A 13,146-nucleotide genomic window follows, 5' to 3' on the forward strand; every position below is an offset into this window, starting at 1 on the left:
GGTAAGCGGCTCCTCGCGGGCGGACGGGCTGTGAGCCTCGCTGCATCCCTGAGCATCCGCCCTACGGAGCATCCGCCCTGCCTCGCGTCCCTGCTTGTCCAATGCCGTTCGTTGCATGCTCCTTTTCCCAGCCATCGCGATGTTCGCTGTCACTTTGCAGTAACTTTTAAGATTGATGCACTTTGACTGGTAAGATGCCCGATGGAGCAGATCTATTTCCTTCTCTCCCCCCCCCCCCTTTACAAGAAAACGAAAACAGAAAATGACAGTACCTTTTTTCTTTCTCCTGTGTCCATGGAAACATGCTTTATTATTATCATTGTTTAACTTGTATTTTAGGAGTATTTTCGTTTCTTTTCACCCACAAAGTTAAAAAAAAAAAAAAATCACAATACGCCGCCCTCCTGGACCACCCCCCTTCTCCATTCCCTAATATTTCTGCAAAGGGATCTGCAGTTTCTACTTTTCAAATATATATTCCTCCAGGACCTATTTGTGTATCTTCCGTCTCAATGCCTTTTGTTTGCAACAACAAAACAAAAGCAAAAAAAAAAAAAGAGTTTGCCAGCGCTGTAGGTGGAGGGTGGTGCAAGCGAGGTAAGCAGCTGTCCTTACTTTAGATAGAAATTTCATGCCAAGAGAAGACACTCGTTTTGATTTGGGGAGTGTTTGTTTGTTTTTAAAATTTCACAGAACTTTGCAGCAACTGATCACCTTTCATTTTTATAGAGATTGACCCAAGTGTGGGTGTGCTTCTGATAAAATGGGGTATTCTGGGGACAGACTCATTAACCAGTGATGAGACAAGTAAATATCTGGAAACAGTTTTCTTAGGTGGAATCTCCCACTTGTCACTGCCTCACTCCCCATGGTAATTCAGTAGATTCTCTCAGCAACCCCACAGAACAGAGTAGAACTTCCCTGGGAGATTTCCAAGGCTGTAAATCTTTACGGAACACCTGTAGTGTTCGAACCTTCAGTCTTCAGGCTAGCCATCAAGCGCGTACCAGGTGCACCACTAGGGCTCCTTAGGAGAAATTTGTTTGCAGAAATGCAAGAGATTTCCCTTTTCTTTTTAAGGAGGAGGCTGGCTGTCTGGAATGTGTTGGCTCATCTTGCAGTTTCCATCCTCCTCATCTTTTGAAAATACATTCCCCAACAGAGTTGTCCGTCCTATTTGCTGCACTTCATAAGTTATTGTTGCGGAGCGATTGGGAGCTGTCCATCATGGGGAGCAAACTTTCAGTTTACTTAAGAAATTGCATGTGTGACAAAGGCAGCTTCTGCGTGTGGTGGTCCCCATGAATAGAGGGAGGGAAGGCAATTAGGTGGCTGTGTGGTTGGGGCTTTTTACTTGTCAAACTAGAGGGTTGTTGCTTTTGTTGCTTCTATGTAAAGGGAAATGGCAGGGTTTTGTTTTGGTATTAAGGGCCTTAAAGATTGGAGCCTGACAGTTACACAGGAAGGCCGGATAAGTCCAGAACGAGGCTCAACAGAACAATATTTTTATAAAAGAAGAGAAGAAAAAAATGAAGAATTCTCACTTTTATTGGTAGTCTTTAAGCCCTTCCAGTCCCTGCTTGTTTTTTTTTTTTTTTTGTGGGGTGGGATTGGTGGTGGGGGGGGGCGGTGTGAAGAAGTGCAAAGGTGATTAACTTGTCCTGTGTGTTAATAGATTACTTAAAGAGGTTGATCATGGAAGCAATCCTGTGGGTTTGGAGATACACAACTCTGCCATTAGTTTGGTAAATTGAAAACACCTCTGTCTATGTTAGGCGTCCTGCCACCAGAAGGGAACCAAATCTTTGCAACTGGTCTTGCTGGAAGGCAAGTGAGGTCCAGCATCCCAAGTGGCAAGCAGTGGCGATGGCTTTATTTTGTTTTGTTTTGTTTTTTTGCTTGTGAAGAGAGTGAAATGATGTAACAACACTTTGGGAGGGAAGGGACCCGAAAGGTGAATGTGGGTGAGTTGCATTCTTCTCAACTTCTTCTGTCTTTAACCCCTCCCCTCCTTCCTGTAATAGAGGGTCCTTTCAGGCCTGTGTGAGTTTCTCAACTCAAATTAAGTTAAACCCACAAAAATGTACCCTGCCCTGGATCCTATGAGAGCCCCGGGGAAAGTAAGTCGGGTTTGTGGGATTCAACAAGGGAGCCAGGGCCTTTGCATTGTTCCTGTACTGCCCCTCTGTCTGTCTGTCTCTCTTGCACTCCCAGACACACACACACAATCTAGAGAAAGCTCACAAAACTCTAGTCATACAGCTAGTTCGCGTTCTGAATAGTGGAGTTACCAGTGAACATTGAAAACTTCTGGTCTTTAGTTTCTACAGCGGTCAGTTAAAAATCTTGAAGGCACATTTTACTCAGGAAGGAAAAGAGGGATGTGTGCGAGTGGCAGGCAGGCAAGGCCCTACAAAGTGTCATCCCGTGTCATTGTGACTAGAAAATACACTTTTCTCTCCCTCCCCCTCCTATTGCAGCCCTCTCCCTAAGAAATTTGTTTTGAGGGATTTGACAATCTTGCAGATAAAATGCCTGCCTCCTGCATTCGGTTGATCATTTTCCCTCATGGCTGACCGTAATTTCTTTGCTACTCTTAGCGGTAGCTCTGTCCCTGCTGCCCAAGGTAACTGTGAGGGAGGGGGACTTTTCTTAGGTGTCTCAGAACTGGCTGGGGGAAATGGGTGAACCCTTCCTTCAAGGATTCCATAATGGTAAAGATTAGAGGCCATTTTTAAATTTTAAGGGGGGAAAAAAATGATTGATTTTTTTGTTTTTTGTTTTATTTTGTTTTAATTTACTCTGCGTCCAGCTGAAGTAGATTTCAGCGGTAGATTTTTTTAGGGTAGATTTTTTTTTTTCTTTCTCTTCTTGTGGAATGTGGGTGCAGAGGAAGAATTAGGCAAATCATTATAGACAGTCTGAGTGAGAACTTTGAGCATTGGGGGTAAACCAGGCCTGTGGTCTGGAGCCATCTCTAACTTTTTAAGATGCTTTTTCTCAGTTCTTTAAGTAGAAGATATAAAGAGCGAGGAAGCTGGGAGAAAAAAGAAAAGTGAAGAAAGCAATAAGGGGGGTGGGGGGAAGCTGGCCGAGTCCCATCTTGAAGGTACAGACAAAGTTTTTTTTTTGAGGTGGAGAGAAGGAAATCCAAAGCTGTTATGTACCTGCGGGATGCAGTTTTAGTGGGAATGGAAGATTTGAGTGGGAAGGGAGGTCCGGTGGCCCCCGGGTTCTCTGTCTTCCAGCAGTTGGGCGGTTGGCACCTCAATTTGAATTGCTGGGTGAGTAACGGAGTGTGTGTGTGTGTGTGTGTGTGTGTGCGCGTGTGCGCCGTGTGCATGGTCTCAACTATTGAAACTCTGTGCTTTGCTTTTTTTTTTCCTTTTAAAATTCAGATGGTGATAAGGAAAAAATAAAACCAGAACAAAGTGACAAAGTGGTCAACTCGGGCTGTGCCCTTTCACAGCAGTGGTTTTTCTTCTTTTGGGGGGGAGGTGGGAGAGGGGAATGAAAGGGTTAAAGAAGGATGGAGAGGAGAGTTAGACTTTCATCAGGATCCTTAGAGCAACTTACAGCAACTCAGATTCCTGGGCGGTGAGCTGGAGTCTCAAAAAGGGTGGTGGGGCTTAGGATTTCTAACAAATAATTCCCCCCACCCTTCACCCACCAGGGTGGGCTCAGTTGAAAGAGAGTGGGTGGGGGGAGTGACATTGCCTCAGAGAGCTTGCTTTCGAAGCTTGAGATCGTTTTTTGAGTAATAAGACTTAAATAGTATCAGGGTGGTGTGTTTTGGTTTCATGTTTAATGCTGACTTTCTGTTGCTCCATCTTTGTATTTATTTTCTATCTCCAAGTTTAGATGGCAGCCTTGCTTGTAATTTCTAAACTTAATATAAAATGTGCTTCGGAAGCCTCAGCAGGAGACGGGACAGCTTGCTGTTGCTGTTCACGATTAATGAGCAATCCTCCTATTAGAGTACCAATTTTGGGGCTTTGGATACATTATACTCCGTTCACCTGATCAAAAGCTACATTGGGGGGAGGCTTTAAAAATTTGTTAGGCAAATCCTTCATTCCTGTATTACGACTTTTATTATTCTGTGTTGTTGGGTGGCCAAACACAGAAACATCCCAGAGAGCCAGACTTTGGAGCGAGAGGGGGATTGAAATATACATACCATGGTCTAAGAATTCTTTTGTTTCACAATCACACATTCAATCCTATACGCTGCGGTAGATAGTTCTCCAGCAGAGCAGAAAGGAACGACAGACCAAGGTCTTGGATTTCCTTTGGTTGTGTACCACTTTCTAGTTACATCGGTTGTATAAACTATTAAGAACTGTCAGAAAGAGAATGCTAGCTGGCACTACAAGTGTGGAAGTTGGAGTACCGCAAATTCCCCACCCTAAGTAGTCTCCCCTCTGGAGGTTCCTAACAGGTTCCAGACCTTTGTTTACTCAAATTACTTGGGTTACTTAATAGCTGCTCTGTTGCTCTGGTGGCCGTCAACCTCCATTCTTGCTGTCTTATGAGAAGGGCGTTGCTTTTAAACGGTAAATTCCCGACTCCAATGATACAGATATTATGATCTTTGTATTGTCTCAACAGGCTGCCGCATTGGTATTTTCTGGAAGCAACAGAGCCTGCAACCTTGTATTCTTTGGGAGACCTCCCCTTTGTGGTTTGGGGTTGGTGGGGGGGGGCCTGATTGAGCTATGTAATGGAATTCTTTCCTTCTGCAATATTTTGGAGTGTGATGAAATCCTGACGTGCCCTCCAGATTACATACTTCTGCACACATGTGAGGTTTGGTTTTTTGTTTTTTGTTGTGTTTTGTTTTTTTTTTTAACTTGAACTTTGCCTCGGTCATTCCCTTGTTACCTTAAACTTCCAACAAGACAGCTCAGCATAAGAGGGAGCTGAACAGTGCCTTGCCTCCTTACTCCTAGATCCTGGTTTTTTTCCTGTGGACCATTTTCTGAGGCTGTAGATGTTCCTTAAGAGATGTTATGTTTAGGTTACTACAGTGCAGAATACTAACACGGCTGTGCAGTTTCGTCTTGGTACTTGTCTCCCTTCCAGTCTGCTTTTGCTACAGTCCTGCTTAGTTGTAGGGTTTGGGCATTTACGTCTGTTGGACCACATGAAATTTTCATTCCTCTTCTCTGTTTTACCTGTTCTTCAGAGAAAATCCACCAGGTCTCTGAAGGAACCAGAGACGTTTAGCTTGCCTGGTTTGTTTTATTTTCAAATAGAGAAGAGATTCAGAAGTCCAGCACACGGTAGATAAGAAAAACAAAGAATGTATTTATACGGCTGCTCATAGTAAATAAATTCGAAAGGTGATGTCAGATTTTCTTCAGGATGTCTTTGATGACCCTAGGATGTAATAACCATTATTTACTTAAAATTTATTTGACACCAAAATTGTTGAATACCTTTGCATGATATTTAGGGGTCACTAGATTTACAGGGGTTGTGTTGGGAGGGATGGGGGTCTGGAAATGATCATTTTTTACAAGTTATTTTGAGATAAAGTTTTTGGTGATAGGTTAGAGTCATTCCTATGTCTCCTGAAATCTGCTTTTTTAGAAACAATTATATCCTCGTCCTCACTTCCCACACATGGTCTGCAAACTGGGATGCTTAACAAGACCGAATTTGCTAACCCCGGGTTATCCAAACCTATGGTAGTAGAGTAATGTCTAGCAACAGGGTAGAGGTTGCAAATTCCTGGGAACTGACTTAGGGACTAAGTAAGTGGCAGTTTCTTCATCTCTGAGACCTGGTGAGGACCCACATACACTGCCCTACCCCCCACCACCCTCCTGATGGAGCCTTTTGCAATGTGTGACATGCTGCTGGAATAAGGTCAGTGGGAGGGGACCCCGGAAACTCACCAGCGAGGGGTGAGCTGGGACTGGGCAAACCAAAACCTCCGCTCACCGCTCACCGGTGCTTTAAAGGTTAGCTAAGGGAAGCTCAATGGGGTGCTTTCTTTTTATTGGAAAACAAATGAGAGAGAATGAGTGGAAATAAATGATGCTTCATGAACTTACATGGAAGTCATTGTTTAACAGCCTGTGTAGCTTCACTTCGCTGGGCCTTGGCCTTGGCTGTCGTGGCCACAAAACCTGGCTGCTGGAGCTGGTCTTCAGTTTCCAGGTTTAAAGTTTCCCCTTTGAGGGACCACTCTCCACCCTAACACCTTTAGCCCCAGCCCCACCGTATTCCTCCTTCTTTGGGGGATTAGGAAAAGATCATTAAGAAGAGCTGAAATTGGTGTTCTAGACCCTTCAGTGCTTGTCAGTCAGCTTGATGTGTTGTACAGAGAGAGCAGAAAGAAAGATTAGTTAGGATGGCTTGAGTTCGTTCTAGTACATGCTTGTGTGTGTGTGTGTGTGTGTGAGAGAGAGAGAGAGAGAGAGAATTTGGATGAGAAACAACTGCATATCTATCCTCTCTCCCTGCCTGCCCTATTCAGTCATTTCCCTGTAAGAAGAATTTTAATGGTTGTGTGAATACATGAGAAACTGTGAGTCGGCAGAATTTTGTAGACAGGCAGGGGAGGATATTTTCTCTTCCTCTGCATGCTGCTTAAATAGATATGATTCCAGAGAGAGAGAAAGCAGCCATTGATCATTTACAAAACAGGCAGACAGCGTCCTCAGTGATGGGCTCTGGGAGTGTCATGGGCACCCTGACTTTGCAGCCTGCTGAGTAAGCCTGGCAAATTCTGTGAAGGCTGGGCCAGGTGATTCAGGGCCCCCAGAAGATGTAGGCTAGTCATGTCTCTCCGGTGTATCACAGACAGATCCCCCTCTCTTTCCAAGTAAAACTGGAACTGTGTGGAACTCTGTCTTTTTTTATTGTTTTCAACACTCAGTGCTGTAGCTCTCAGTGGCGGGCTTGTCTAGGAAACAATGTACCCTTAGCTGGGAGCAAGGCCTTATACAGAAAGGAGCAACGTTAAACTCCGAGACGGCCCTGGTCACTGCCAGTAGGTGGGTCTTTGGGTGGCTTTGGGTTCTGGTAGCTGTGAGACAAGAGAGGCAAGGTAGAAGGCTCTAAGAAGCCCACTTAGCCAGGGGTGGAAGCCTGCCTGCCATTCTTAAACCCTGTGAAAGATGGTTACAGGATGCCAAAGCAAGATGTTTGCCAGCTGACTTGGGATGGGGCTCTGCTGGCAACCCTCCAGAGTGGCTTGCGGTCACCCCACAAGCTGGAGAGGCAGTTGCTAATTGTGGGGCCACGGGCTGTTAGGGCCTGAGGGTACTCCTTCAGACCATTCCACCACCCTCTGGTTCATAGTCTGAAAAAGAGCAGTTTAGTTGAGTCACCAAAGGGTTGTTGGTTGAGTAAAAACCACCCCTTCTACAACCCTAACCCCTCCTCTCCACCAGCTCTCCACGGCTCCAGTGACGTGGCACGTCTATGGGGTTTTACTAGTTGCCATTGGCCTTGGTGCAACCATAATTAGCGGCATCTGGAAAATCTGTAGAGATGAGCTGTAACCCCTCTGTTAATGTCAACCTGGAGTGAATGGTGGCCCTTCTTGACACCGATTTCAGACCCTGGGAGGGCTGGTAACATAAGACCACTGAAGACCTTCCACGTCTACTCCGAGGAGGGGGAAAGGCTGACAAATGCTTCTCTGTACTGCTTTTGTTTTATTGTGCCGGGCTCGTAAAGGCATTCTCTGGCCCCATTTTTCTTCTGCAGAAAGGGAGAGCAATAGGGGAGTATTGAAGAGGAGGGCCAGCGGAGAGACTGCAGCGAGCAATGGTTCTATTTGTTTTCAGCGTCTGTTGATTAATAGGTTGTGAGGTGAATGGCCAGCTTTCTTTTCCTTTAGGTTACCCACAGTTCTAGAAGGTTGAGGGGCTGGGGTGAGAGGGGACTGACAAGAAGTACCTTCATCAATCTTTTCACTTGCCAAGTCCCAGATTATGAGCAGTGTTTGGACGGGTGTGTGGGCGTCCGGCCATGGGGGTGGCATGGCCAAATTGCAGAACATTATGCTTCAGGGTTCTTGAGAGGTCAAAGGTCAGCCACAGGACCACCCCCTCCCCACTCACCCTCACTGTAGTTCTAGGAATACTTTTGGTGGAAAGGCTGTTTTGCACTTTGAAGGTTGTTAAAGGATCTTTTCTTTATAATTTAACTATTCAGGTGCTCAAAACTCATGGAGTTTAATGAATGGAACAGGGGGAGGCTTTGCTTTGGGAAATTGCCTATTCCTCCAGGTAGGAAGCATTAAAAAAAAAAAAAAAAGCCCTAATGAGTTCAAGTCAGATGAGGTTTGGGTTCCTTTTAAATAGGGATTGTTGTCTTCATTTGATGCATTCATTTCTTAGCTGACGTTTTCTTTAATTTCTTGCTAGTCCAGTACTGATCATGTACAATGTGTGTTTATCATCAGAATCCTACAGGGCCTTGATGCTACATGTGTTCATTGAAGAAGCAGAATCATCCTATTATAAATACACTTTACCTCCCTGTCCCTTAACCGACCAAATGCTGTAAATACCTCTGCTAATAATACTCAGAACCCTACTTGTTGAAGCTGGCCCCGGTTCTAGTAACTGTTAGGCGTAGGGATTTGAGGACTAATTCCACTGAGATATGGGGAGCATCTGAATCCAGTTGGGAAGGTTGGTTCAGGTTGCTCACACCTTACTACATCAACAAGGTGACTAACCTCATACCAACGTGAGCTCCCCAGACTTCAGTAGGTTTGTATGGGCAAGATCAAGGTGAGGATGGAGCACCCCCATATGGAGCTAGGCAGGTGAGATTTCAAGGCCTGAAAACACCACTTTGCCAGGGCATATGACCTGCCACATGGAACTAATAACAAATGCTAGTTTTTTTGTGAGGATTTAGTGGAAGGAGGGCCTAGTTACAGGATCAAGACTCTATTCAGTGGGAACTACAGTGAGTGACCTGCACAGGAGTTGAGCTAGTGCTGTAGGTATTGCCAGGTGGTCAATCCTTACTTCTCGGGTCCTACCCACAGAACACCTGGACAAGGTCCTCCAGATAACTCCAGAAGATGTGTCTCAGGTGCTCTTGGTGTGGTGTTCATGAACAACTGTGCTAAAACACCTTGAAGTAATATGGACTTCTGCTTATGTAGAGCCAACAGTCCTAGTATTTGCCATATTCTCCAAGAATTACGTGTGAATACCACTCAGGCTCTTCATGTAGCTTCCCACAGCCCCCACCACTGCCTTGAACACAAGTTACCTGCCACTGGTGGCAAGGAATTTACCCCTCCAGGTAGTTATGAAGACATATTTAGGTGCAGTCGTTACATAAAAGGCACCTGGCTTTGTGCTTCAGTGGTCTCTAAGTAGATAGGAGGAGATACACATTGCAAACTGTTGACCCCACAAACACTTCCAGTCTGGATTGTTACTACCAATTAGATTTTATCAAATGATAGATAAACTGCTGGAAGATAATCTAATGTCACCTACAAAGGGTTTCCGAGGCTGTAAATCTTTACGGGAGCAGAAATCCTCATCTTTCTCCCGCTCAACAGCTGGTAGTTTCGAACTGCTGACCCTGAGGTTAGCAGCCCAATTCATAACCACTGTGCTACCAGAGCTCCACAGCTAGATTGTTGTTGTTGTTGTTGTTGTTAAGTGCCGTCGAATTGGTCCCGACCCATAGCAACCCTGTATAGGGTTTCCGAGGAGCAGCTGGTGAGCTGGAACTGCCGACTTTGCAGTTCAAATGACTTTGCAGTCTGGCGCATTAACCCACAGTACCACACCAGGACTCCACTTAGATAAGCAAAGTAGAATTTGAACCTTGTTCTTCCTTGCTTTCACAGTCCTTGTTGCTCAACCTCTGTGGTGCAGTGGATCCTGAAGCCCCTTTTGTACCATGATGGCTGGGAGGGTCTACCAGCTCTGGCCTGTGTGATTCCAAGTACTCTTGTTAAGTGCCCTCAAGTTGGTTCCAATTCATAGTGACCCGAGCTTATAGGATTTCCAAGGAATGTTGGTGGGCTTGAGCTGCCGCCCCCTGAGGTTGGCGGTCCAGTATTTAGCCTACACCTGGACTCCAAGTAGATTCCATTTAAAGAACATAGCCATTTACTCAGAATGCTCCAGCCTTCAATTTTAAAGTCTGGCACTTGCAACTGGGTGGTTCTTTTATAAGATTGTGCTAACCATTCCAAGAGGAGCTCTGGTAGCGTAGTGGTTACGAATCGGGCTGCGAACCATAAGGTCAGTAGTTCGAAACTACCAGCTGCTCCGCGGGAGAAAGATGAGGCTTTCTACTCCCGTAAGGATTTACACCCTCGGAAACCCTGTACAGGGTTGCTATGGGTCAGAACCGACTCGAAGGCACTTAACAACAACAACAACAACCATTCCAAGAGTCTGCCCATGATGGGGGACACACAGTTCTAGACCACCAAGTCTCTGTCCTTCAGGAGCTTCTTAAGTATGGTGGGACCAAGACCAATGCATGTATAACTTCATGATGGGCATGATGTGCTCTAGAAAGGGAATCCCCCAACCATGAACGCAATCCAGGTATAGGCAGGTGGGATGGAGTAGCGACTAGACCCTGGTTTCTCCAGGTGTGACCACGTGTCTGCTTGTTGCCTGGGAAACAAGTCAACTTGGAGAGGTGTTCTTAAGGATGTTGTTATACAAGGACCTGCCTGGTTAGCATGGAATCAAGATCAGAAAAGAGCTATGCCCTGGTAGACTCCTCCACTTCCCCCCTAAAGCCAGGTCACACCTGAAACTTCTTATCCCCTTTTACCCCCACCCCAAGCTACAGAGCTTCAACCGAAGGAAAAACTCCTTGGCTGTGCTCAATTATGTAGGGGTTTTTGGAGCTAGAACAGGTTGCAACTTCTATAGGAGTCATTTTATGAGTGTACCTAAGAGAAAGTGGGGGGGGGGGGGCGGGGATTCAGTTATAAAGCCCACACCCAGTTGATGTCCTCATTGCCCACAATCTGTCTTTATCTTTGTCTCGCCCACCCCGTATTTTCTATCTGGAATTTGTGCTTTTACACTGCAGACAGAACCATGCCATTTAGACAGCTTCTTCTAAAACTAAGGATGACAGTAGTCCTGTGCTTACCACAGGCTATAGGTTCTGTGCTAAACCCTCTCCATGCATTCTTTCCAAGCTAGAACTTGACTCATAATTGGAACTCAAGTCTCTGTGCTTGCCTGTTTCCTTCTGATTCTCTGGCCTGCGGGTTCTCTGTCATGGGTGCACAGAAAAGTCACCATAGTGCTTATGGACAGACCTCAGATGCCTAGGGCTTGAGTCCAGAACTGCTCAAAGAGGCCCTTATAGAGACAATCCCTAAAAGTAGGGACCAGGATCTGTATTTCTCACAGGCATCTCAAGAGACCTTCAGGTTTCACTGCCCAGCATTCCTCTACGTTGTCACAGATTTCCTTCTTGTTTCTTTCCATCACTTATGGCAGCCCCCCTACCCAGAAGGCCTTCCTCCCCAAAGTGATCGTCTTCCTCTTCTGGCCTAGTGCAGTTCTTCCCATTGGCCCCACTGTTACTTTGTCGGGGACTGATTATCTTTGTTTCTGGTCAGAAGGTGTGCATATTCCCAACCAACTGGAAGCTTCTGAAGGGGGGCAATAGTCCTATTCCTTTTCTCCTAAGGTTCATCACTCTGTGTCTGTCTCTCTGTATGTCTGTCCCTCTTCCTTCTCTCCCTACCCTAGTACATGGTAGGAAGTTCATGTTAGTTACTTCTCAAACTGCCCTTTACCCTGTTTTATTTAGCTTTACCAAGATCTTGTTAAGTGCCGTCAAGTTGGTTCCAACCCATAGCAACCCTGTATAGAGTTTCCTAGGAGTGGCTGGTGAGCTTGAATCACCGACCTTGAGGTTCAAACCAACTTTGCAGTCCAGTGCATTGACCCACGGCGCCCTACCCGGACTCCCGTATAGCCTACGAAACCCATTGAAAAATCAACTTGGGAACACTTAAGAATGATTCCAAAATGGTAACTCTGAACAAAAGGCATTTGTGAACAACTATGAAAGAACCCTGTTGTTTATAGGAGGTAGTAGACTAGACTGTAGGAATTGTTGACTTCTTTGTCTGGAGGGTTTTTTTTTTTTCGGTGATATCTAAAGACATAGTTTTCTCTCCAAACAAACCCATGATAAAACTAAAAGTGCCTTTTCATGATGCCTTCCCCACAATTAACTATGGTAAGACATGCTTTTACCATATCATACCCCTTCCTAACCCATTTTTTAAAAAAAAATTGACAGAAAGAAAAACTATAAAGAGAGCAGCTCAGTGGTCCCCGAGCACGGGAGGCGCTGGTGGGCAACATTGGACCCTTCTTTCTTTTCTCTTAATACAATTCCTTTTCCTTGATGTTAATGCAAGTTGTGCCTTCCTAAAAGTAATAAAAGGAAATGAAGACACGTTCTGAAATGAAACTTGACTCTAATCCATTCATCATCTAATACTAGCCTCTTTATCTTCGCTGGTACCTAATCTGGTTAAATGTCCCTGTTGTAGGATTTTAGTGAAAATCCTCTATTGGGAATAGGGTTTTTTGCAATTGGATTACTCTCAGTAAATGGCCCAGTAGTTCGCTTCTTTCAGCTTAATTTTTTCTTTGTGATCTTGCTGGGCTAAGTTACGGCATAGTGGGGAGGGGAGGTGGGGTGGGCTGACAGTCGGTGGGAAAGAGAGGAGAATCATTTGGGAAGGCTGGGTCATGGCAGCCAGAACAAATCTTAAAATACATTCCTTTTCCTCTGTTTCTCTCCTTCTGCCCAACCTTCCCAAACATGAAAAGGCCTGCAGTTCGTTTTCTAGAACTTCCCATTTCTAAAATGCATACCTTTTATTAGCCCAATTTATCATCATCCAGTTAATTTATTGGTAGTCCCCCATGACTTCCTAATGAAATTCCGAATGATTCAGGCCTGCTACAATCTGTATAAAATATGCAAGTACCTGCTTAGCAGTTGAGAGTTTTCTGGTCAAGTTCACACTCCTAACCATAGCTTGCGTGGGGCGGTTGTGGGCCAGTGTAGCTTTCCTGCTGTTTCTGAGAGGCAGGAGCAAGGAGCTGGCTGAATGAGGAGGAGGGGTTTGGATTTGGGCCCCCTGTC

The 13,146-nt window shown here is 45.3% G+C and overlaps 1 protein-coding gene across 24 annotated transcripts in view; it reads left to right on the forward strand.

Annotated features, from left to right (window-relative positions):
- Positions 1 to 13,146, forward strand: part of TCF7L2 (transcription factor 7-like 2 (T-cell specific, HMG-box)) — a 228,163-nt gene that overhangs the window by 187,181 nt on the left and 27,836 nt on the right. The window lies entirely within an intron of this gene.

The sequence above is a fragment of the Chrysochloris asiatica genome, unplaced genomic scaffold, assembly GCF_000296735.1.
Source record: "Chrysochloris asiatica unplaced genomic scaffold, ChrAsi1.0 scaffold00003, whole genome shotgun sequence".
NCBI lineage: Eukaryota > Metazoa > Chordata > Mammalia > Afrosoricida > Chrysochloridae > Chrysochloris > Chrysochloris asiatica.